Genomic DNA, 7,688 nt, shown 5'->3' with positions numbered 1-7,688 from the left:
ATACGTGTATCTCAGTTTGGATATCAATGTTGGATTGTGCATGTGGAGTAACCGTGTGTATTGCTGCTGGAATATGAGTGAAAGTCTTGCAGGTTTGTATTGGCTAGGGGGGGGGGGGGCATTGTGTTGGGAATGCTGTATCTCAGCAACGGTACGTCCGAACGAGTTGGAGTCTCATCTTAAACTTTCCTGGATACCTTAGCAACAAAGTGAACCAACCACACAAAATATATGAATAAAAATTAACTTTTATTAAGTGCTCCTAAAAAGGTGTAGCAACATATATACATACAAAATATATAAACAAACATAAAACAAAATCATATAGGGGTAGACAATGCTACAAATACCAACTTGTCAGCCATGGAATGTACACTGGATGGCAACACTAATATCATAGTACAAAGGGCTCAACCATAGCTAGAACTGAAAGTGTCCAATAATAAAGTGTTGTAAATGAAAACAACAAATAATCAGTGTAATAACCCACAGATAGCTATGAGACTGCCCACATAAGATGATCCAAGATTAGCCTCCATACATACCAACAGTAAAGGGACCCGACGCGCGTTTCACCTGTGCTTGACAGGTTTCGTCAGGGGACAACTACTAGGTATCAAATGCAATCTTATATAGAAGTCCGGCAATAAGAGAAGACTTACCGCAGGTGTGTATCAAGTAAGAAACAAACACAGCAGCCATAATCACTATGCATCAAAAGGATTACTACGGAAGCCTAGATGGTCCAAAAAGGTAATGACTCAAAGCAATGGATTTGCTGATAAAGATATACCCACGTATATATTGTTATATCCATATAAGGATAAGTGTTGTATGCGGTTTAAGCTTCAAGATATAACTAGCCACATCTATATAAGAGTGCATCAAATGCCATATAAATGGAAATAGAAAGATAAAAGCAGGCTTCTATCATTGCATATAAAAGATCTTTTGAAAAACACCAACACCATATTTTACTGAAAAAACCGCAAGTACTCAAAACCATTGTGTCTGCACATAGTTCTATCTCAAATAACAATACACACAATGTAAGTGATAAATACATAGAGTAAAAACCTTATATATGTCTAAAAGTGAACATATTAATACAAAATATAAAGTGTCAATAATTTCATGCAATACATAGTATAAATTTATAAAAAAAAAAAAAAAAAAATTCTAGAAAAATATAAATATATATATATAAAGAGGCATGATATATATAATTAGTCAACAACATAATATGTGAAGCAAGTAAAAGTGAGGAAATAATGTGCCACGTGCGCAGTGCGATAGAGTGAAAAAAGTGATAAAAAATGAAAAAACTTTTAAAAAAAAAGTCTTGTCAAAACAATAGAGGATAGATCCAATTCATATAGGTAGGTGGTCTTCCAAGGAATTTTTTGAAGCAGCCATGTAATGATGTCTGTATTCACCGAAGTTCGAATAACACGGTAGCCGTTTACTTTCTAGTTGGCCAAGGCATTTCCTCCAATCTCCCGCTCTAGAACCCATATTGACTTGATCTATCGCCCAGATGCGGAAAGATGTGGGGTCCGCATTGTGATGGAAGAAAAAATGTTTTGGAATTGTTGTAAGCAGATTTGCGTCTGCTGTATCCTTTGCGTTTTGAATCCCGAGAACATGCATGCCACACCTATATAAGAGTGCATCAAATGCCATATAAATAAAAATAGAAAGATAAAAGCAGGCTTCTATCATTGCATATAAAAGATCCTTTGAAAAACACCAACACCATATTTTACTGAAAAAACCGCAAGTACTCAAAACCATTATGTCTGCACATAGTTCTATCTCAAATAACAATACACACAATGTAAGTGATAAATACATAGAGTAAAAACCTTATATATGTCTAAAAGTGAACATATTGATGCAAAATATAAAGTGTCAATAATTTCATGCAATACATAGTGTAAAAAAAAAAAAAAAAAAATTCTAGAAAAATATAAATATATATAGAGGCATGATATATAATTAGTCAAAAACATGATATGTGGAGCAAGTAAAAGTGAGAAAATAATGTGCCAAGTGCGCAGTGCGGTAAAGTGAAAAAAGTGATAGAAAATAAAAAACTTTTTGAAAAATTTTTTGTCAAAACAATAGAGGATAGATCCAATTCATATAGGTAGGTGGTCTTCCAAGGAATTTTTTGAAGCAGCCATGTAATAATGATGTCTGTATTCACCGAAGTTCGAATAACACGGTAGCAGTTTACCTTACAAAAATACAGAGCATAAATAATTATAAAGCATAATGAATAATGATACTTATAACCAGTAGTTGGAACAAAATTAGAGACATCAGACCAACATAAATACAAATAAACAAAACATAACAAAAAATAAAAAATGAATGAGAGAAAAAAAAATCATCTAAAAAGGAATAACTTATAAAAAAAAATTAAAAAAAAAAAAAAAAAAAAAATTTCAGTATCCAATCAGTGAAGAGACACACCATAAGTCACACATTATTAGAGCGGAACATGTGGTTCAAAGAAAAGGGGCAAAACTTATACTCTAATTGAGACCAAGCGGTTGAACTGTCTTTAATCTATAGATCCACTTACTTTCTAGTTGGCCAAGGCGTTTCCTCCAATCTCCCGCTCTAGGACCCATATTGACTTGATCTATCGCCCAGATGCGGAAAGATGTGGGGTCCGCATTGTGATGGAAGAAAAAATGTTTTGGAATTGTTGTAAGCAGATTTGCGTCTGCTGTATCCTTTGCGTTTTGAATCCCGAGAACATGCTCACGAACTCTCCTTCGGAATTCTCTAGTTGTAAGACCTATGTAAATAAGTCCACATGAGCATGTTGCAAAATACACCACACCTATAAATTGACAGTTGAGGTGTTTCCTGATCTCGAATGTGCGTTTTTTGCTTGAATCCCAAAAAATAGAGGTAGTCTCTACATTTTGGCAAGCTACACAGTGACCACACGGTCGACATCCAGGCTTAGGGCCTTGTCCAAACAAGAATTTCTCCTTTCTTTCCTCAGCAAAGTGACTGTGTACTAGGGTGTCCCTGAGGTTTTGAGCTCTTCTATATGTGATAGACGGGGAGGGACCAAGCGATTTTGCAAGTATAGGGTCACATGTCAAAATGTCCCAGCATTTTCTAAGGATGGCACGTTGTCGTGTCCATTGTGTACTGTATGTTGTTATGTACCGTACCTTATCCTGGACAGTTGTCTTTTTATTCTTTTTCTTTCTAATCAAGTCGGTACGATTGGAAAGGCGCGCCCGCAGATAACCCTGTTGAACAGATTGATTACTGTAACCCCTTTGTGAAAATCTGGATTTAAGATCCAGTGCTGTTTTTTCAAAACTTACCTCCGTGGAACAAACCCTTCTGGCTCTGAGAAACTGTCCTGTAGGGATGTTGTGAATCAGGTGCCTAGGATGTGCAGATGTAAAAGATGTAAAAGAGAGTTCGTAGAAGTGGGTTTTCGATACAATTCTGTTTGAATATAACCCTCTGCATCCACTGTCAATAATATATACAACAATTCAACTGAAGTATTACTATAAGACCATGTAAGTTTGATGTTTCGATTATTTTGGTTGAGGCACTCCATGAAGAGCTCTAAATCTGAGATGGTACCCTGCCAGATAAACACAACATCGTCAATGTAGCGCCACCAATATTGAACATGGTCAACTAAAAAGATGGGATCAGTTAAAAAGGTCTGTCTCTCCCACAGCCCCAGGAACAGGTTGGCATAGGAGGGGGCACAGGCGGCCCCCATCGCTGTCCCCTGGAGCTGTAGGAAGACAGACCCATCAAAAAGAAAAAAATTGTGGGTGAGTGCAAATTCGAGTAATGTCAAAATGAACCTACCTAGGGCATTATCTACACCAGACATCTGAAAAAACGCCTGTACTGCTTCAATTCCATCTTTATGTCGTATTGATGTATATAAGGATTCCACATCACATACCACAAAATACATATCCTTATCAAGATGGAGACCATCCACTTTTGTGAGTATATCAGAAGAGTCCTTTATAAAAGAAGGAAGTAATTCTACATGTGGCTTAAGATGGTGATCAATAAAGCGACATATTGGTTCGCATAAGCCCCCCACCCCTGAAACAATTGGCCTACCTGGGGGGCAGATCATATTTTTATGTAATTTCGGCAACATGTAGAAAGTGGCACAAGACGGATGTTCTGGAAGTAAGTATTTAAGTTGCTTTGGGGTGATGATGCCCTCCTCCACACCTTTCTGTAGTATAGATGAAAGTTCAGAAGAAGACAATGGATTAAATGTGAGTTTTTTTTATAGCAGATGGGATTCTTAAGTTGTCTCATGGCTTCTTTTTTATACATTGTTTTAGGCCAAACCACCACATTGCCCCCTTTGTCCGATTGTTTAATAATGACATCCTTTCTCTCAGTTAACTCTTTAAGGGCCTCTCTATGTCGGATTGAGATGTTATAATATCTAGGTTTAATTGGTATTTTCTCAAACTCTTTGGTAACCAATTGAACAAACAATTCAACATTACTCACCGTGGTAAGTGGAGGAAATTTCTTAGAATTAGGGATAATAGACGCTGGAAGAAACTCAGAGGGTACAGGAAGATCTTGTTGTTCCACCAATAAATCCTCTAAAATTTGAATAGCATTGCGTTCCTCTATAGTAGACAAATCATTCGAAGATGAGGACCGATGTAATAATTTTTTGAAAATCAGTTTACGTGCAAACAGGTGCAAATCTTTGATGGCCAAAAAGGTGTCAAACCTGGGGGATGGAATAAAATTTTGCCCCAATGCCAGTACTTCCTCCTGTGCTTTTGTTAATTTAATATTAGATAAATTAATTACCTTAAGTATATCTCCACCGTTTGAAGATTCTCCTATTGAAGCATGGTTGGCTTTCTTTTTATATTGCTGATTATTAGTTTCTTCCTGTTTGCGTTTATGCTGTCTCGTGAAATGACGATCACGTCTGAAATAAGAGTCATTACTGGTGGACCCAGTTGAAGACATTGATGATACTGAAGAAGAACGAGAACGAAAAGAGCCCCCCGGATTTTGCGTATCTAATCCTCCTTTGTGTGGTATTGTGTGAAGAGGTGTATATCTAATCCTCCGTGTGTGGTACTTTGTGCAAACACACGTATCTAATCTTTCGTGTGGAACTGTGCGCAGAAGCGCATATCAAATCCTCGGTCATGTGGTACTGTGTGCAGACGCACTTATCTAATCCTCCCCTGTGTAGTATTGTAGGAAGAGGCGCATATCTAATCCTATGCCGTGTACAACTGTGTGCAGACGCGCGTATTTAATCCTCTGGCGTGTGGAACTGTGTGCAGACGCGCGTATCTAATCCTACATGTGGCACTTTGTGCAAACTTATGTATCTAATCCTCTGGTGCGTGGAACTGTGTGCAGATGTGCGTATCCAATCCCCCGGCGTGTGGTACTGTGTACAGATGCGCGTATCTAATCCTCCGCCATGTCAAACTGTGCGCAGATGCGTGTATCTAATGCTACGGCATGTGGTACTGTATGCAGACGTGTTTTTCTAATACTCTGTCGTGTGGAACTGTGTGTAGATGTGCATATCCAATCCTCTGGCGTGTGGTACTGTGTGCAGATGCGCGTATCTAATCCTCCCCTATGTTGTACTGTGTGTAGACACACGTATCTAATCCTCTGGCGGTGGTACTATGTGAAGACATGCGTATCTAATCCTCCGGTGTGTTGAACTGTGTGCAGATGTGCATATCTAATCCTCCCCCATGTGCTACTTTGTGCAGATGCGCATATCTAATACTACAGCATGTGGTACTGTGTGCAAACTTGCGTATCTAATCCTCTGGTGTGTGGAACTGTGTGCAAATGTGCATATCTAATCCTTCAGCGTGTGGAACTGTGTGCAGAAGCGCAAATTTCATCCTCTGGTGTGTGGGACTGTGTACAGACGCGTGTATCTAATCCTCTGGTGTGTGATACGGTGTCCTGATCTGTGTATCTAATCCTCTGATACGTGTATCTCAGTTTGGATATCAATGTTGGATTGTGCATGTGGAGTAACCGTGTGTATTGCTGCTGGAATATGAGTGAAAGTCTTGCAGGTTTGTATTGGCTAAGGGGGGGGGGCATTGTGTTGGGAATGCTGTATCTCAGCAACGGTACGTCCGAACGAGTTGGAGTCTCATCTTAAACTTTCCTGGATACCTGAAGTATCTCTGTACCAAATTTGGTGAAGATCGGTCCAGTCGTTTGGTCGCGCATAGAGAACAGACAGACAGACAGACGACAGACAGACAGACAGAAATTCATTTTTATAAGATAGAGAGATATAAAGACAGGTGCACTGGGACATGAAGTCTTTTGTATGGATAAATTTATCAAAGTTCTGCTGCCCAAGCAATCTCTGCAGAAAAGCCACAGATTACCAGAATTTTGTCAATAATTATTTGTTGCTTGCACTTGCCTGACCTAGCTTATCTTTTGCAAATAGTAATTCTTGGAAATACACTGGGGCAGCAGGATATGAAGAGATAAATTAAATCAAATGTCAACCTCGGGGACCTCATTTTTATCAGGATGTACAGGTTGTATTCAAATATAAAAGCAATAAAAGTAAATCACTTCAATATAAAAAATATTCAAATCTTTATGTATTTCATTTCATAAAATTTTATGTATCCTACCACCGAGAACTTAAAACACTATTGTAGCTTTAAAAGCATCTTTCTCATTTAGGCCTTATTCACACAACAGGGTCTTGTGACGTAGATTTTGTTTTTTTGTTTTTTTTACAGCCATCACACAGCTGCCCTAAAATCAGTGCATTCCCAGAGACCTATTTACACATCAATTTTATTTAAATTGTAAACTGTCAGCCCAAAAATAGGAAATGTTCTAACTTTTACCATTTTCACAGACCTCATAAAACCTCATGATTGAATGCAACAGGCACTCCTTAGTATATTCTGAAGGTGCTAGTGGAGGCGGGACACCCACAAAGTCCAGAAGAAGAAGTAATCCACTGCATTCATCAATGTGTGCAAACGCTTCACATCAGCTCTCTTAGTAAGTCATGGGAGACAAGGAGGGCACTGATTGGGGCAGCCTTACATCATCCCCTCTCCCATGGTCCCTCCATTTAAAAAAATCGAATTCCACCCTGTCCATAGTGCTACTATAGGCACTGGTAACTCTCAGCCAAGGCCAATAGCACCACTACCGTTTTTCCCTGAAAATAAGACTGTGTCTTAAATTAAATTCTGCTCCTAAATATATGATATGTCTTATTTTCGGAGGATGTCTTATGTAAGGAGCGGCTGGAGAGGGGGACATCTCTCCTTAGTGGTGTGCCATCATGACTGACATACGGTGCACAGCGGGCATCTCCCAGCTCATCCTACAGCAGTAGGAACAGTGGATGCAAAGTACGGTATCACAGCAGTGGCACTGCAATGTTTTTTGGGGGATGTCTTACTTTTGGGGGTGTCTTGTATTCAGGGCCGCCGATAGGCCAGTACTACTGCTACTGGCGTCAGGGGCCCAGCCAAATTTAAAAATTGGGGGGGCCCGGGCCCCCTGGCGCCGGCAGCAGTCATTGTATGTCCTGACACAGGTCAGCTCCTCGCTTCGCCGCTGCCCGCCTCTCTCGCTGACACATGCGGCTGAAGCGAGCTGACCTG

Source organism: Leptodactylus fuscus, chromosome 4, assembly GCF_031893055.1.
Source record: "Leptodactylus fuscus isolate aLepFus1 chromosome 4, aLepFus1.hap2, whole genome shotgun sequence".
In the NCBI taxonomy this organism is placed as follows: domain Eukaryota; kingdom Metazoa; phylum Chordata; class Amphibia; order Anura; family Leptodactylidae; genus Leptodactylus; species Leptodactylus fuscus.
This window is presented reverse-complemented; position numbering follows the sequence as displayed.